This window comes from Mixophyes fleayi, assembly GCF_038048845.1.
Source record: "Mixophyes fleayi isolate aMixFle1 chromosome 3 unlocalized genomic scaffold, aMixFle1.hap1 SUPER_3_unloc_1, whole genome shotgun sequence".
In the NCBI taxonomy this organism is placed as follows: domain Eukaryota; kingdom Metazoa; phylum Chordata; class Amphibia; order Anura; family Limnodynastidae; genus Mixophyes; species Mixophyes fleayi.
The window spans coordinates 90,001-102,500 of record NW_027445885.1 but is presented as its reverse complement, the minus strand read 5'-3'; the positions used below and the strand labels follow the sequence as shown (position 1 = coordinate 102,500).

At 45.6% G+C, this 12,500-nt stretch overlaps 9 non-coding genes and 45 pseudogenes across 9 annotated transcripts; all 54 read right to left on the bottom strand.

Moving 5' to 3' along the window:
- Positions 1-12: 12 nt before the first annotated feature.
- LOC142110425 (5S ribosomal RNA) lies at positions 13-131 on the bottom strand (annotated as a pseudogene).
- Positions 132-211: 80 nt separating this feature from the next.
- LOC142110366 (5S ribosomal RNA) lies at positions 212-330 on the bottom strand (annotated as a pseudogene).
- Positions 331-410: 80 nt separating this feature from the next.
- LOC142110443 (5S ribosomal RNA) lies at positions 411-529 on the bottom strand (annotated as a pseudogene).
- Positions 530-610: 81 nt separating this feature from the next.
- LOC142109978 (5S ribosomal RNA) lies at positions 611-729 on the bottom strand (annotated as a pseudogene).
- A 283-nt stretch (positions 730-1,012) lies between these two features.
- Positions 1,013-1,131, bottom strand: LOC142110030 (5S ribosomal RNA; annotated as a pseudogene).
- An 81-nt stretch (positions 1,132-1,212) lies between these two features.
- Positions 1,213-1,331, bottom strand: LOC142110209 (5S ribosomal RNA; annotated as a pseudogene).
- Positions 1,332-1,410: 79 nt separating this feature from the next.
- LOC142110753 (5S ribosomal RNA) lies at positions 1,411-1,529 on the bottom strand. Its single transcript, XR_012680690.1, has one exon. It is a non-coding gene; the product is annotated as a 5S ribosomal RNA (ribosomal RNA).
- Positions 1,530-1,767: 238 nt separating this feature from the next.
- Positions 1,768-1,885, bottom strand: LOC142110474 (5S ribosomal RNA; annotated as a pseudogene).
- An 81-nt stretch (positions 1,886-1,966) lies between these two features.
- LOC142110424 (5S ribosomal RNA) lies at positions 1,967-2,085 on the bottom strand (annotated as a pseudogene).
- Positions 2,086-2,165: 80 nt separating this feature from the next.
- Positions 2,166-2,284, bottom strand: LOC142110365 (5S ribosomal RNA; annotated as a pseudogene).
- An 80-nt stretch (positions 2,285-2,364) lies between these two features.
- Positions 2,365-2,483, bottom strand: LOC142110442 (5S ribosomal RNA; annotated as a pseudogene).
- Positions 2,484-2,564: 81 nt separating this feature from the next.
- LOC142109977 (5S ribosomal RNA) lies at positions 2,565-2,683 on the bottom strand (annotated as a pseudogene).
- Positions 2,684-2,967: 284 nt separating this feature from the next.
- On the bottom strand, positions 2,968-3,086 carry LOC142110029 (5S ribosomal RNA; annotated as a pseudogene).
- An 81-nt stretch (positions 3,087-3,167) lies between these two features.
- Positions 3,168-3,286, bottom strand: LOC142110208 (5S ribosomal RNA; annotated as a pseudogene).
- A 79-nt stretch (positions 3,287-3,365) lies between these two features.
- Positions 3,366-3,484, bottom strand: LOC142110826 (5S ribosomal RNA). The gene has a single exon (XR_012680761.1). It is a non-coding gene; the product is annotated as a 5S ribosomal RNA (ribosomal RNA).
- An 81-nt stretch (positions 3,485-3,565) lies between these two features.
- On the bottom strand, positions 3,566-3,684 carry LOC142109892 (5S ribosomal RNA; annotated as a pseudogene).
- Positions 3,685-3,763: 79 nt separating this feature from the next.
- LOC142110440 (5S ribosomal RNA) lies at positions 3,764-3,882 on the bottom strand (annotated as a pseudogene).
- An 81-nt stretch (positions 3,883-3,963) lies between these two features.
- Positions 3,964-4,082, bottom strand: LOC142109976 (5S ribosomal RNA; annotated as a pseudogene).
- Positions 4,083-4,366: 284 nt separating this feature from the next.
- On the bottom strand, positions 4,367-4,485 carry LOC142110027 (5S ribosomal RNA; annotated as a pseudogene).
- An 80-nt stretch (positions 4,486-4,565) lies between these two features.
- LOC142110373 (5S ribosomal RNA) lies at positions 4,566-4,684 on the bottom strand (annotated as a pseudogene).
- Positions 4,685-4,763: 79 nt separating this feature from the next.
- LOC142109856 (5S ribosomal RNA) lies at positions 4,764-4,882 on the bottom strand (annotated as a pseudogene).
- Positions 4,883-4,963: 81 nt separating this feature from the next.
- On the bottom strand, positions 4,964-5,082 carry LOC142109935 (5S ribosomal RNA; annotated as a pseudogene).
- A 79-nt stretch (positions 5,083-5,161) lies between these two features.
- LOC142110795 (5S ribosomal RNA) lies at positions 5,162-5,280 on the bottom strand. Its single transcript, XR_012680731.1, has one exon. It is a non-coding gene; the product is annotated as a 5S ribosomal RNA (ribosomal RNA).
- A 467-nt stretch (positions 5,281-5,747) lies between these two features.
- Positions 5,748-5,866, bottom strand: LOC142109729 (5S ribosomal RNA; annotated as a pseudogene).
- Positions 5,867-5,947: 81 nt separating this feature from the next.
- Positions 5,948-6,066, bottom strand: LOC142110954 (5S ribosomal RNA). Its single transcript, XR_012680882.1, has one exon. It is a non-coding gene; the product is annotated as a 5S ribosomal RNA (ribosomal RNA).
- An 81-nt stretch (positions 6,067-6,147) lies between these two features.
- Positions 6,148-6,266, bottom strand: LOC142109908 (5S ribosomal RNA; annotated as a pseudogene).
- Positions 6,267-6,346: 80 nt separating this feature from the next.
- Positions 6,347-6,465, bottom strand: LOC142110581 (5S ribosomal RNA). The gene has a single exon (XR_012680540.1). It is a non-coding gene; the product is annotated as a 5S ribosomal RNA (ribosomal RNA).
- A 272-nt stretch (positions 6,466-6,737) lies between these two features.
- On the bottom strand, positions 6,738-6,856 carry LOC142110345 (5S ribosomal RNA; annotated as a pseudogene).
- Positions 6,857-6,936: 80 nt separating this feature from the next.
- LOC142110857 (5S ribosomal RNA) lies at positions 6,937-7,055 on the bottom strand. The gene has a single exon (XR_012680790.1). It is a non-coding gene; the product is annotated as a 5S ribosomal RNA (ribosomal RNA).
- A 238-nt stretch (positions 7,056-7,293) lies between these two features.
- LOC142110473 (5S ribosomal RNA) lies at positions 7,294-7,411 on the bottom strand (annotated as a pseudogene).
- Positions 7,412-7,491: 80 nt separating this feature from the next.
- Positions 7,492-7,610, bottom strand: LOC142110423 (5S ribosomal RNA; annotated as a pseudogene).
- Positions 7,611-7,690: 80 nt separating this feature from the next.
- On the bottom strand, positions 7,691-7,809 carry LOC142110364 (5S ribosomal RNA; annotated as a pseudogene).
- An 81-nt stretch (positions 7,810-7,890) lies between these two features.
- LOC142110439 (5S ribosomal RNA) lies at positions 7,891-8,009 on the bottom strand (annotated as a pseudogene).
- An 81-nt stretch (positions 8,010-8,090) lies between these two features.
- LOC142109763 (5S ribosomal RNA) lies at positions 8,091-8,209 on the bottom strand (annotated as a pseudogene).
- Positions 8,210-8,290: 81 nt separating this feature from the next.
- Positions 8,291-8,409, bottom strand: LOC142110536 (5S ribosomal RNA; annotated as a pseudogene).
- An 80-nt stretch (positions 8,410-8,489) lies between these two features.
- LOC142110467 (5S ribosomal RNA) lies at positions 8,490-8,608 on the bottom strand (annotated as a pseudogene).
- An 81-nt stretch (positions 8,609-8,689) lies between these two features.
- Positions 8,690-8,807, bottom strand: LOC142110485 (5S ribosomal RNA; annotated as a pseudogene).
- Positions 8,808-8,878: 71 nt separating this feature from the next.
- On the bottom strand, positions 8,879-8,997 carry LOC142110522 (5S ribosomal RNA; annotated as a pseudogene).
- Positions 8,998-9,077: 80 nt separating this feature from the next.
- Positions 9,078-9,196, bottom strand: LOC142109726 (5S ribosomal RNA; annotated as a pseudogene).
- An 83-nt stretch (positions 9,197-9,279) lies between these two features.
- On the bottom strand, positions 9,280-9,398 carry LOC142111030 (5S ribosomal RNA; annotated as a pseudogene).
- An 80-nt stretch (positions 9,399-9,478) lies between these two features.
- Positions 9,479-9,597, bottom strand: LOC142110587 (5S ribosomal RNA; annotated as a pseudogene).
- Positions 9,598-9,678: 81 nt separating this feature from the next.
- On the bottom strand, positions 9,679-9,797 carry LOC142110693 (5S ribosomal RNA). Its single transcript, XR_012680633.1, has one exon. It is a non-coding gene; the product is annotated as a 5S ribosomal RNA (ribosomal RNA).
- Positions 9,798-9,878: 81 nt separating this feature from the next.
- LOC142109836 (5S ribosomal RNA) lies at positions 9,879-9,997 on the bottom strand (annotated as a pseudogene).
- An 80-nt stretch (positions 9,998-10,077) lies between these two features.
- Positions 10,078-10,196, bottom strand: LOC142110598 (5S ribosomal RNA; annotated as a pseudogene).
- An 80-nt stretch (positions 10,197-10,276) lies between these two features.
- Positions 10,277-10,395, bottom strand: LOC142110253 (5S ribosomal RNA; annotated as a pseudogene).
- Positions 10,396-10,476: 81 nt separating this feature from the next.
- Positions 10,477-10,595, bottom strand: LOC142110218 (5S ribosomal RNA; annotated as a pseudogene).
- Positions 10,596-10,663: 68 nt separating this feature from the next.
- LOC142110433 (5S ribosomal RNA) lies at positions 10,664-10,782 on the bottom strand (annotated as a pseudogene).
- Positions 10,783-10,861: 79 nt separating this feature from the next.
- On the bottom strand, positions 10,862-10,980 carry LOC142110040 (5S ribosomal RNA; annotated as a pseudogene).
- An 81-nt stretch (positions 10,981-11,061) lies between these two features.
- Positions 11,062-11,180, bottom strand: LOC142110034 (5S ribosomal RNA; annotated as a pseudogene).
- A 240-nt stretch (positions 11,181-11,420) lies between these two features.
- Positions 11,421-11,539, bottom strand: LOC142110505 (5S ribosomal RNA; annotated as a pseudogene).
- Positions 11,540-11,819: 280 nt separating this feature from the next.
- On the bottom strand, positions 11,820-11,938 carry LOC142110299 (5S ribosomal RNA). The gene has a single exon (XR_012680507.1). It is a non-coding gene; the product is annotated as a 5S ribosomal RNA (ribosomal RNA).
- Positions 11,939-12,019: 81 nt separating this feature from the next.
- On the bottom strand, positions 12,020-12,138 carry LOC142109834 (5S ribosomal RNA; annotated as a pseudogene).
- Positions 12,139-12,218: 80 nt separating this feature from the next.
- LOC142110831 (5S ribosomal RNA) lies at positions 12,219-12,337 on the bottom strand. Its single transcript, XR_012680766.1, has one exon. It is a non-coding gene; the product is annotated as a 5S ribosomal RNA (ribosomal RNA).
- An 81-nt stretch (positions 12,338-12,418) lies between these two features.
- The window catches only part of LOC142110567 (5S ribosomal RNA), a 119-nt pseudogene continuing 37 nt past the window's right edge, over positions 12,419-12,500 (bottom strand).

Sequence of the window (12,500 nt, the reverse complement as noted above, 5' to 3'; positions counted from 1 at the left end):
AGAAAAAAAAAAGGCCTACAGCACCTGGTATTCCCCGGTGGTCTCCCATCAAAGTACTAATCAGGTACGGCCCTGCTTAGCTTCCAAGATCAAACGAGATTGGGCTTGTTCAGAGATGTGTGGCTGTAGGTATTGGTTAACTATTGACCTACATCTCTTATAATCTCAAAACCAGCATTGAAGGAAGCCGGAACAAGAGAGAAAAAAAAAAGGATTACAGCACCTTGTATTCCCAGGTGGTCTCCTATCCAAATACTAACCAGGCCAAGCCCTGCTTAGCTTCCAAGATCAGATGAGATTGGGTTTATTCAGGGTGGTGTGGCTGTAGGTATTGGGTTCCTAATGAACTACATCTCTTATACATCTCAAAACCAGCATTGAAGGAAGCCAGAACAAGAGAGAAAAAAAAAGGCATACAGCACCTGGTATTCCCAGGTGGTCTCCCATCCAAGTACTAACCAGGCCTGGCACTGCTTAGCTTCCAAGATCAGACGAGATTGTGCTTGTTCAAAGTGGAGTGGTTGTAGGTATTGGTTTCTTAATGAACTACATCTCTTATACATCTCAAAACCAGCATTGAAGGAAGCCAGAACAAGAGAGAAAAAAAAAAGGCCTACGGCACCTGGTATTCCCAGGTGGTCTCCTATCCAAATACTAACCAGGCCAAGCCCTGCTTAGCTTCCAAGATCAGATGAGATTGGGTTTATTCAGGGTGGTGTGGCTGTAGGTATTGGTTTCCTAATGACCTACATCACTTATACATCTCAAAATAAGCATTGAAGGAAGCCGAAACAAGAGAGGGAAAAAAAAGGCCTACAGCACCTGGTATTCCCAGGTGGTCTCCCATTCAAGTACTAACTAGGCCCGGCGCTGCTTATCTTGAAAAGATCAGACGAGATTGTGCTTGTTCAAGGTGGAGTGGTTGTAGGTATCGGTTTCCTATTGACCTACATCTCTTATACATCTCAAAACCAGCATTGAAGGAAGCCGGAACAAGAGAGATAAAAAAAAAGGCCTACAGCAGCTGGTATTGCCAGGTGGTCTCCCATCCAAGTACTAACCAGGCCCGGCCCTGCTTAGCTTCCAAGATCAGACGAGATTGGGCTTGTTCAGGGTGGTGTGGCTGTAGGTATTGGTTTCCTATTGACCTACATCTCTTATACATCTCAAAACCAGCATTGAAGGAAGCCGGAACAAGAGAGAAAAAAAAAAGGCCTACAGCACCTGGTATTCCCAGGTGGTCTCCCATCAAAGTACTAACCAGGTCCGGCCCTGCTTAGCTTCCAAGTTCAAACGAGATTGGGATTGTTCAGAGATGTGTAGCTGTAGTTATTGGTTTTGTATTGACCTACATCTCTTATAATCTCAAAACCAGCATTGAAGGAAGCCGGAACAAGAGAGAAAAAAAAAGGCCTACAGCACCTGGTATTCCCAGGTGGTCTCCCATCCAAGTACTAACCAGGCCTGTCCCTGCTTAGCTTCCAAGATCAGATGAGATTGGGCTTGTTCAGGGTGGTGTGGCTGTAGGTATTGTTTTTGTATTGACCTACATCTCTTATACATCTCAAAACCAGCATTGAAGGAGGCCGGAACAAGAGAGAAAAAAAAAGTACTAACCAGGCCTGGACCTGCTTAGCTTTCAAGATCAGAAGAGATTGGGCTTGTTCAGGGTGGTGTGGCTGTAGGTATTGGTTTCCTATTGACCTACATCTCTTATACATCTCAAAACCAGCATTGAAGGAGGCCGGAACAAGAGAGAAAAAAAAAAGCCTACAGCATCTGGTATTTCCAGGTGGTCTCCCATCCAAGTACTAACCAGGCCTGGCCCTGCTTAGCTTCCAAGATCAGACGAGATTGGCTTGTTCAGGGTGGAGTGGCTGTAGGTATTGGTTTCCTATTGACCTACATCTCTTATACATCTCAAAACCAGCATTGAAGGAAGCCGGAACAAGAGAGAAAAAAAAAAGGCCTACAGCACCTGGTATTCCCCGGTGGTCTCCCATCAAAGTACTAATCAGGTACGGCCCTGCTTAGCTTCCAAGATCAAACGAGATTGGGCTTGTTCAGAGATGTGTGGCTGTAGGTATTGGTTAATTATTGACCTACATCTCTTATAATCTCAAAACCAGCATTGAAGGAAGCCGGAACAAGAGAGAAAAAAAAAAGGATTACAGCACCTTGTATTCCCAGGTGGTCTCCTATCCAAATACTAACCAGGCCAAGCCCTGCTTAGCTTCCAAGATCAGATGAGATTGGGTTTATTCAGGGTGGTGTGGCTGTAGGTATTGGGTTCCTAATGAACTACATCTCTTATACATCTCAAAACCAGCATTGAAGGAAGCCAGAACAAGAGAGAAAAAAAAAGGCATACAGCACCTGGTATTCCCAGGTGGTCTCCCATCCAAGTACTAACCAGGCCTGGCACTGCTTAGCTTCCAAGATCAGACGAGATTGTGCTTGTTCAAAGTGGAGTGGTTGTAGGTATTGGTTTCTTAATGAACTACATCTCTTATACATCTCAAAACCAGCATTGAAGGAAGCCAGAACAAGAGAGAAAAAAAAAAGGCCTACGGCACCTGGTATTCCCAGGTGGTCTCCTATCCAAATACTAACCAGGCCAAGCCCTGCTTAGCTTCCAAGATCAGATGAGATTGGGTTTATTCAGGGTGGTGTGGCTGTAGGTATTGGTTTCCTAATGACCTACATCACTTATACATCTCAAAATAAGCATTGAAGGAAGCCGAAACAAGAGAGGGAAAAAAAAGGCCTACAGCACCTGGTATTCCCAGGTGGTCTCCCATTCAAGTACTAACTAGGCCCGGCGCTGCTTATCTTGAAAAGATCAGACGAGATTGTGCTTGTTCAAGGTGGAGTGGTTGTAGGTATCGGTTTCCTATTGACCTACATCTCTTATACATCTCAAAACCAGCATTGAAGGAAGCCGGAACAAGAGAGATAAAAAAAAAAGGCCTACAGCAGCTGGTATTGCCAGGTGGTCTCCCATCCAAGTACTAACCAGGCCCGGCCCTGCTTAGCTTCCAAGATCAGACGAGATTGGGCTTGTTCAGGGTGGTGTGGCTGTAGGTATTGGTTTCCTATTGACCTACATCTCTTATACATCTCAAAACCAGCATTGAAGGAAGCCGGAAAAGGAGAGAAAAAAAAAAGGCCTACAGCACCTGGTATTCCCAGGTGGTCTCCCATCAAAGTACTAACCAGGTCCGGCCCTGCTTAGCTTCCAAGTTCAAACGAGATTGGGATTGTTCAGAGATGTGTAGCTGTAGTTATTGGTTTTGTATTGACCTACATCTCTTATAATCTCAAAACCAGCATTGAAGGAAGCCGGAACAAGAGAGAAAAAAAAAGGCCTACAGCACCTGGTATTCCCAGGTGGTCTCCCATCCAAGTACTAACCAGGCCCGTCCCTGCTTAGCTTCGAAGATCAGATGAGATTGGGCTTGTTCAGGGTGGTGTGGCTGTAGGTATTGTTTTTCCATTGACCTACATCTCTTATACATCTAGAAACCAGCATTGAAGGAAGCCGGAACAAGAGAGAAGAAAAAAAGGCCTACAGCACCTGGTATTCCCAGGTGGTCTCCCATCCAAGTACTAACCAGGCCCGGCTCTGCTTAGCTTCCAAGATCAAACGAGATTGGGCTTGTTCAGAGATGTGTAGCTGTAGGTATTGGCTTTGTATTGACCTACATCTCTTATAATCTCAAAACCAGCATTGAAGGAAGCCAGAACAAGAGAGAAAAAAAAAGGCATACAGCACCTGGTATTCCCAGGTGGTCTCCCATCCAAGTACTAACCAGGCCTGGCACTGCTTAGCTTCCAAGATCAGACGAGATTGTGCTTGTTCAAAGTGGAGTGGTTGTAGGTATTGGTTTCTTAATGAACTACATCTCTTATACATCTCAAAACCAGCATTGAAGGAAGCCAGAACAAGAGAGAAAAAAAAAAGGCCTACGGCACCTGGTATTCCCAGGTGGTCTCCTATCCAAATACTAACCAGGCCAAGCCCTGCTTAGCTTCCAAGATCAGATGAGATTGGGTTTATTCAGGGTGGTGTGGCTGTAGGTATTGGTTTCCTAATGACCTACATCACTTATACATCTCAAAATAAGCATTGAAGGAAGCCGAAACAAGAGAGGGAAAAAAAAGGCCTACAGCACCTGGTATTCCCAGGTGGTCTCCCATTCAAGTACTAACTAGGCCCGGCGCTGCTTATCTTGAAAAGATCAGACGAGATTGTGCTTGTTCAAGGTGGAGTGGTTGTAGGTATCGGTTTCCTATTGACCTACATCTCTATATACATCTCAAAACCAGCATTGAAGGAAGCCGGAACAAGAGAGATAAAAAAAAAGGCCTACAGCAGCTGGTATTGCCAGGTGGTCTCCCATCCAAGTACTAACCAGGCCCGGCCCTGCTTAGCTTCCAAGATCAGACGAGATTGGGCTTGTTCAGGGTGGTGTGGCTGTAGGTATTGGTTTCCTATTGACCTACATCTCTTATACATCTCAAACCAGCATTGAAGGAAGCCGGAAAAGGAGAGAAAAAAAAAAGGCCTACAGCACCTGGTATTTCCAGGTGGTCTCCCATCAAAGTACTAACCAGGTCCGGCCCTGCTTAGCTTCCAAGTTCAAACGAGATTGGGATTGTTCAGAGATGTGTAGCTGTAGTTATTGGTTTTGTATTGACCTACATCTCTTATAATCTCAAAACCAGCATTGAAGGAAGCCGGAACAAGAGAGAAAAAAAAAGGCCTACAGCACCTGGTATTCCCAGGTGGTCTCCCATCCAAGTACTAACCAGGCCCGTCCCTGCTTAGCTTCGAAGATCAGATGAGAATGGGCTTGTTCAGGGTGGTGTGGCTGTAGGTATTGTTTTTCCATTGACCTACATCTCTTATACATCTAGAAACCAGCATTGAAGGAAGCCGGAACAAGAGAGAAGAAAAAAAGGCCTACAGCACCTGGTATTCCCAGGTGGTCTCCCATCCAAGTACTAATCAGGCCCGGCTCTGCTTAGCTTCCAAGATCAAACGAGATTGGGCTTGTTCAGAGATGTGTAGCTGTAGGTATTGGTTTTGTATTGACCTACATCTCTTATAATCTCAAAACCAGCATTGAAGGAAGCCGGAACAAGAGAGAAAAAAAAAGGCCTACAGCACCTGGTATTCCCAGGTGGTCTCCCATCCAAGTACTAACCAGGCCTGGCCCTGCTTAGCTTCCAAGATCAGATGAGATCGGGCTTGTTCAGGGTGGTGTGGCTGTAGGTATTTTTTTCCTATTGACCTACATCTCTTATACATCTAGAATCCAGCATTGAAGGAAGCCGGAACAAGAGAGAAGAAAAAAAGGCTTACAGCACCTGGTATTCCCAGGTGGTCTCCCATCCAAGTACTAACCAACCCCAGCTCTGCTTAGCTTCCAAGAGCAGGCTTGTTCAGGGTGGTGTGGCTGTATGTATTGGTTTCCTATTGACCTACATCTCTTATACATCTAAAAACCAGCATTGAAGGAAGCCGGAACAAGAGAGAAAAAAAAAAAGCCTACAGCACCTGGTATCCCCAGGTGTTCTCCCATCCAAGTACTAACCAGGCTTGGCCCTGCTTAGCTTCCAAGATCAGACAAGATTGGCTTGTTTAGAGATGTGTAGCTGTAGGTTTTGGTTTCCTATTGACCTACATCTCTTATTATCTCAAAACCAGCATTGAAGGAAGCCGGAACAAGAGAGAAAAAAAATGGCCACAGCACCTGGTATTCCCAGGTGGTCTCCCATCCAAGTACTAACCAGGCCCGTCCCTGCTTAGCTTCCAAGATCAGACGAGATTGGGCTTGTTCAGGGTGGTGTGGCTGTAGGTATTGTTTCCCTATTGACCTACATCTCTTATACATCTAGAAACCAGCATTGAAGGAAGCCGGAACAAGAGAGAAGAAAAAAAGGCCTACAGCACCTGGTATTCCCAGGTGGTCTCACAGCCAAGTACTAACCAGGCCCAGCCCTGCTTAGCTTCCAAGATCAGACGAGATTGGGCTTGTTCAGGGTGGTGTGGCTGTAGGTATTGTTTTCCTATTGACCTACATCTCTTATACATCTAGAAACCAGCATTGAAGGAAGCCGGAACAAGAGAGAAGAAAAAAAGGCCTACAGCACCTGGTATTCCCAGGTGGTCTCCCATCCAAGTACTAACCAAGCCTGGCTCTGCTTAGCTTCCAAGATCAGACGAGATTGGGCTTGTTCAGGGTGGTGTGGCTGTAGGTATTGGTTTCCTATTGACCTACATCTCTTATACATCTCAAAACCAGCATTGAAGGAGGCCGGAACAAGAGAGATAAACAAGAGCCTACAGCACCTGGTATTTCCAGGTGGTCTCCCATCCAAGTACTAACCAGGCCCAGCCCTGCTTAGCTTCCAAGATCAGATGAGATTGGGCTTGTTCAGGGTGGTGTGGCTGTAGGTATTGGTTTACTATTGACCTACATCTCTTATACATCTCAAAACCAGCATTGAAGGAAGTCGGAACAAGAGAGAAAAAAAAAAGGGCCTACAGCACCTGGTATCCCCAGGTGGTCTTGCATCCAAGTACTAACCAGGCCCGGCTCTGCTTAGCTTCCAAGATCAGGCTTGTTCAGGGTGGTGTGGCTGTAGGTATTGGTTTCCTATTGACCTACATCTCTTATACATCTAAAAACCAGCATTGAAGGAAGCCGGAACAAGAGAGAAAAAAAAAAAGCCTACAGCACCTGGTATTCCCAGGTGGTCTCCTATCCAAGTACTAACCAGGCCTGGCCCTGCTTAGCTTCCAAGATCAAACGAGATTGGGCTTGTTTAGAGATGTGTAGCTGTAGGTTTTGGTTTCCTATTGACCTACATCTCTTATAATCTCAAAACCAGCATTGAAGGAAGCCGGAACAAGAGAGAAAAAAAAAAGGCCTACAGCACCTGGTATTCCCAGGTGGTCTCCCATCCAAGTACTAACCAGGCCTGTCCCTGCTTAGCTTCCAAGATCAGACGAGATTGGGCTTGTTCAGGGTGGTGTGGCTGTAGGTATTGTTTTTGTATTGACCTACATCTCTTATACATCTCAAAACCAGCATTGAAGGAGGCCGGAACAAGAGAGAAAAAAAAAGTACTAACCAGGCCTGGACCTGCTTAGCTTTCAAGATCAGAAGAGATTGGGCTTGTTCAGGGTGGTGTGGCTGTAGGTATTGGTTTCCTATTGACCTACATCTCTTATACATCTCAAAACCAGCATTGAAGGAGGCCGGAACAAGAGAGAAAAAAAAAAGCCTACAGCATCTGGTATTTCCAGGTGGTCTCCCATCCAAGTACTAACCAGGCCTGGCCCTGCTTAGCTTCCAAGATCAGACGAGATTGGCTTGTTCAGGGTGGAGTGGCTGTAGGTATTGGTTTCCTATTGACCTACATCTCTTATACATCTCAAAACCAGCATTGAAGGAAGCCGGAACAAGAGAGAAAAAAAAAGGCCTACAGCACCTGGTATTCCCCGGTGGTCTCCCATCAAAGTACTAATCAGGTACGGCCCTGCTTAGCTTCCAAGATCAAACGAGATTGGGCTTGTTCAGAGATGTGTGGCTGTAGGTATTGGTTAACTATTGACCTACATCTCTTATAATCTCAAAACCAGCATTGAAGGAAGCCGGAACAAGAGAGAAAAAAAAAAGGATTACAGCACCTTGTATTCCCAGGTGGTCTCCTATCCAAATACTAACCAGGCCAAGCCCTGCTTAGCTTCCAAGATCAGATGAGATTGGGTTTATTCAGGGTGGTGTGGCTGTAGGTATTGGGTTCCTAATGAACTACATCTCTTATACATCTCAAAACCAGCATTGAAGGAAGCCAGAACAAGAGAGAAAAAAAAAAGGCATACAGCACCTGGTATTCCCAGGTGGTCTCCCATCCAAGTACTAACCAGGCCTGGCACTGCTTAGCTTCCAAGATCAGACGAGATTGTGCTTGTTCAAAGTGGAGTGGTTGTAGGTATTGGTGTCTTAATGAACTACATCTCTTATACATCTCAAAACCAGCATTGAAGGAAGCCAGAACAAGAGAGAAAAAAAAAAGGCCTACAGCACCTGGTATTCCCAGGTGGTCTCCTATCCAAATACTAACCAGGCCAAGCCCTGCTTAGCTTCCAAGATCAGATGAGATTGGGTTTATTCAGGGTGGTGTGGCTGTAGGTATTGTTTTCCTAATGACCTACATCACTTATACATCTCAAAATAAGCATTGAAGGAAGCCGGAACAAGAGAGGAATAAAAATGGCCTACAACACCTGGTATTCCTAGGTGGTCTCCCATTCAAGTACTAACTAGGCCCGGTGCTGCTTATCTTTCAAGATCAGACGAGATTGTGCTTGTTCAAGGTGGAGTGGTTGTAGGTATGGTTTCCTATTGACCTACATCTCTTATACATCTTAAAACCAGCATTGAAGGAAGCCGGAACAAGAGAGAAAAAAAAAAGGCCTACAGCACCTGGTATTCCCAGGTGTTCTCCCATCAAAGTACTAACCAGGTCCGGCCCTGCTTAGCTTCCAAGACCAAACGAGATTGGGCTTGTTCAGAGATGTGTAGCTGTAGGTATTGGGTCCTATTGACCTGCATCTCTTATAATCTCAAAACCAGCATTGAAGGAAGCCGGAACAAGAGAGATAAAAAAAAAAGGCCTACAGCAGCTGGTATTGCCAGGTGGTCTCCCATCCAAGTACTAACCAGGCCCAGCCCTGCTTCGCTTCCAAGATCAGACGAGATTGGCTTGTTCAGGGTGGTGTGGCTGTAGTTATTGGTTTCCTATTGACCTACATCTCAAAACCAGCATTGAAGGAAGCCGGAACAAGAGAGAAAAAAAAAAAGGCCTACAGCATCTGGTATTCCCAGGTGGTCTCCCATCAAAGTACTAACCAGGTCCGGCCCTGCTTAGCTTCCAAGACCAAACGAGATTGGGCTTGTTCATAGATGTGTAGCTGTAGGTATTGGTTTTCTATTGACCTACATCTCTTATAATCTCAAAACCAGCATTGAAGGAAGCCGGAACAAGAGAGAAAAAAAAAAAGCCTACAGCACCTGGTATTCCCAGGTGGTCTCCCATCCAAGTACTAACCAGGCCCAGCCCTGCTTAGCTTCCAAGATCAGACGAGATTGGGCTTGTTCAGGGTTGTGCGGCTGTAGGTATTGTTTTCCTATTGACCTACATCTCTTATACATCTAAAAACCAGCATTGAAGGAAGCCGTAACAAGAGAGAAAAAAAAAAAAAGCCTACAGCACCTGGTATTCCCAGGTGGTCTCCCATCCAAGTACTAACTAGGCCAAGCCCTGCTTAGCTTCCAAGATCAGATGAGATTGGGCTTGTTCAGGGTGGTGTGGCTGTAGGTATTGGTTTCTTAATGACCTACATCACTTATACATCTGAAAACCAGCATTGAAGGAAGCCGGATCAAAAGAGAAAAAAAAAGGCCTACAGCACCTGGTTTTCCCAGGTGGTCTCCCATCCATGTACTAACTAGGCCTGGCGCAGCTTATCTTTCAAGATCAGACGAGATTGTGCTTGTTCAAGGTGGAGTGGCTGTAGGTATTAGTTTCCTATTGACCTACATCTCTTATAAATCTCAACACCAGCATTGAAGGAAGCCAGAACAAGAGAGAAAAAAAAAAGGCCTACAGCACCTAGTATTCCCAGGTGGTCTCCCATCCAAGTACTAACCAGGCCCAGCCCTGCTTAGCTTTCAAGATCAGATGAGATTGGGCTTGTTCAGGGTGGTGTGGCTGTAGGTATTGTTGTTCTATTGACCTACATCTCTTATACATCTAGAAACCAGCATTGAAGGAAGCCGGAACAAGAGAGAAGAAAAAAAGGCCTACAGCACCTGGTATTCCCAGGTGGTCTCCCATCCAAGTACTAACCAGGCACGGCTCTGCTTAGCTTCCAAGATCAGACGAGATTGGGCTTGTTCAGGGTGGTGTGGCTGTAGGTATTGGTTTCCTATTGACCTACATCTCTTATACATCTCAAAACCAGCATTGAAGGAGGCCGGAACAAGAGAGAAAAAAAAAAGCCTACAGCACCTGGTATTCCTAGGTGGTCTCCCATTCAAGTACTAACTAGGCCCGGTGCTGCTTATCTTTCAAGATCAGACGAGATTGTGCTTGTTCAAGGTGGAGTGGTTGTAGGTATGGTTTCCTATTGACCTACATCTCTTATACATCTTAAAACCAGCATTGAAGGAAGCCGGAACAAGAGAGAAAAAAAAAAGGCCTACAGCACCTGGTATTCCCAGGTGGTCTCCCATCAAAGTACTAACCAGGTCCGGCCCTGCTTAGCTTCCAAGACCAAACGAGATTGGGCTTGTTCAGAGATGTGTAGCTGTAGGTATTGGTTTCCTATTGACCTGCATCTCTTATAATCTCAAAACCAGCATTGAAGGAAGCCGGAACAAGAGAGATAAAAAAAAAGGCCTACAGCAGCTGGTATTGCTAGGTGGTCTCCCATCCAAGTACTAACCAGGCCCAGCCCTGCTTCGCTTCCAAGATCAGACGAGATTGGGCTTGTTCAGGGTGGTGTGGCTGTAGGTATTGGTTTACTATTGACCTACATCTCAAAACCAGCATTGAAAGAAGCCGGAACAAGAGAGAAAAAAAAGGCCTACAGCATCTGGTATTCCCAGGTGGTCTCCCATCAAAGTACTAACCAGGTCCGGCCCTGCTTAGCTTCCAAGACCAAACGAGATTGGGCTTGTTCAGAGATGTGTAGCTGTAGGTATTGGTTTTCTATTGACCTACATCTCTTATAATCTCAAAACCAGCATTGAAGGAAGCCGGAACAAGAGAGAAAAAAAAAGGCCTACAGCACCTGGTATTCCCAGGTGGTCTCCCATCCAAGTACTAACCATGCCTGTCCCTGCTTAGCTTCCAAGATCAGACGAGATTGGGCTTGTTCAGGGTGGTGCGGCTGTAGGTATTGTTTTCCTATTGACCTACATCTCTTATACATCTAAAAACCAGCATTGAAGGAAGCCGGAACAAGAGAGAAAAAAAAAAAGCCTACAGCACCTGGTATTCCATGGTGGTCTCCCATCCAAGTACTAACTAGGCCAAGCCCTGCTTAGCTTCCAAGATCAGATGAGATTGGGCTTGTTCAGGGTGGTGTGGCTGTAGGTATTGGTTTCTTAATGACCTACATCACTTATACATCTCAAAACCAGCATTGAAGGAAGCCAGAACAAGAGAGAAAAAAAAAAGTACTAACCAGGCCCGGAACTGCTTAACTTTCAAGATCAGACGAGATTGGGCTTGTTCAGGGTGGTGTGGCTGTAGGTATTGGTTCCCTATTGACCTACATCTCTTATACATCTCAAAACCAGCATTGAAGGAAGTCGGAACAAGAGAGAAAAAAAAAATGCCTACAGCACCTGGTATTCCCAGGTGGTCTCGCATCCAAGTACTAACCAGGCCTGGCTCTGCTTAGCTTCCAAGATCAGACGAGATTGGGCTTGTTTAGGGTGTTGTGGCTGTAGGATTTGGTTTCTTAATGACCTACATCACTTATACATCTGAAAACCAGCATTGAAGGAAGCCGGATCAAAAGAGAAAAAAAAAGGCCTACAGCACCTGGTTTTCCCAGGTGGTCTCCCATCCATGTACTAACTAGGCCTGGCGCGGCTTATCTTTCAAGATCAGACGAGATTGTGCTTGTTCAAGGTGGAGTGGCTGTAGGTATTAGTTTCCTATTGACCTACATCTCTTATAAATCTCAACACCAGCATTGAAGGAAGCCAGAACAAGAGAGAAAAAAAAAAAGCCTACAGCACCTAGTATTCCCAGGTGGTCTCCCATCCAAGTACTAACCAGGCCCAGCCCTGCTTAGCTTCCAAGATCAGATGAGATTGGGCTTGTTCAGGGTGGTGTGGCTGTAGGTATTGTTTTTCTATTGACCTACATCTCTTATACATCTAGAAACCAGCATTGAAGGAAGCCGGAACAAGAGAGAAGAAAAAAAGGCCTACAGCACCTGGTATTCCCAGGTGGTCTCCCATCCAAGTACTAACCAGGCACGGCTCTGCTTAGCTTCCAAGATCAGACGAGATTGGGCTTGTTCAGGGTGGTGTGGCTGTAGGTATTGTTTTCTTATTGACCTACATCTCTTATACATCTCAAAACCAGCATTGAAGGAGGCCGGAACAAGAGAGAAAAAAAAAAGCCTACAGCACCTGGTATTTCCGGGTGGTCTCCCATCCAAGTACTAACCAGGCCCAGCCCTGCTTAGCTTCCAAGATCAGACGAGATTGGGCTTGTTCAGGGTGGTGTGGCTGTAGGTATTGGTTTCCTAATGACCTACATCACTTATACATCTCAAAATAAGCATTGAAGGAAGCCGGAACAAGAGAGGGGGAAAAAAGGCCTACAGCACCTGGTATTCCCAGGTGGTCTCCCATTCAAGTACTAACTAGGCCCGGCGCTGTTTATCTTTCAAGATCAGA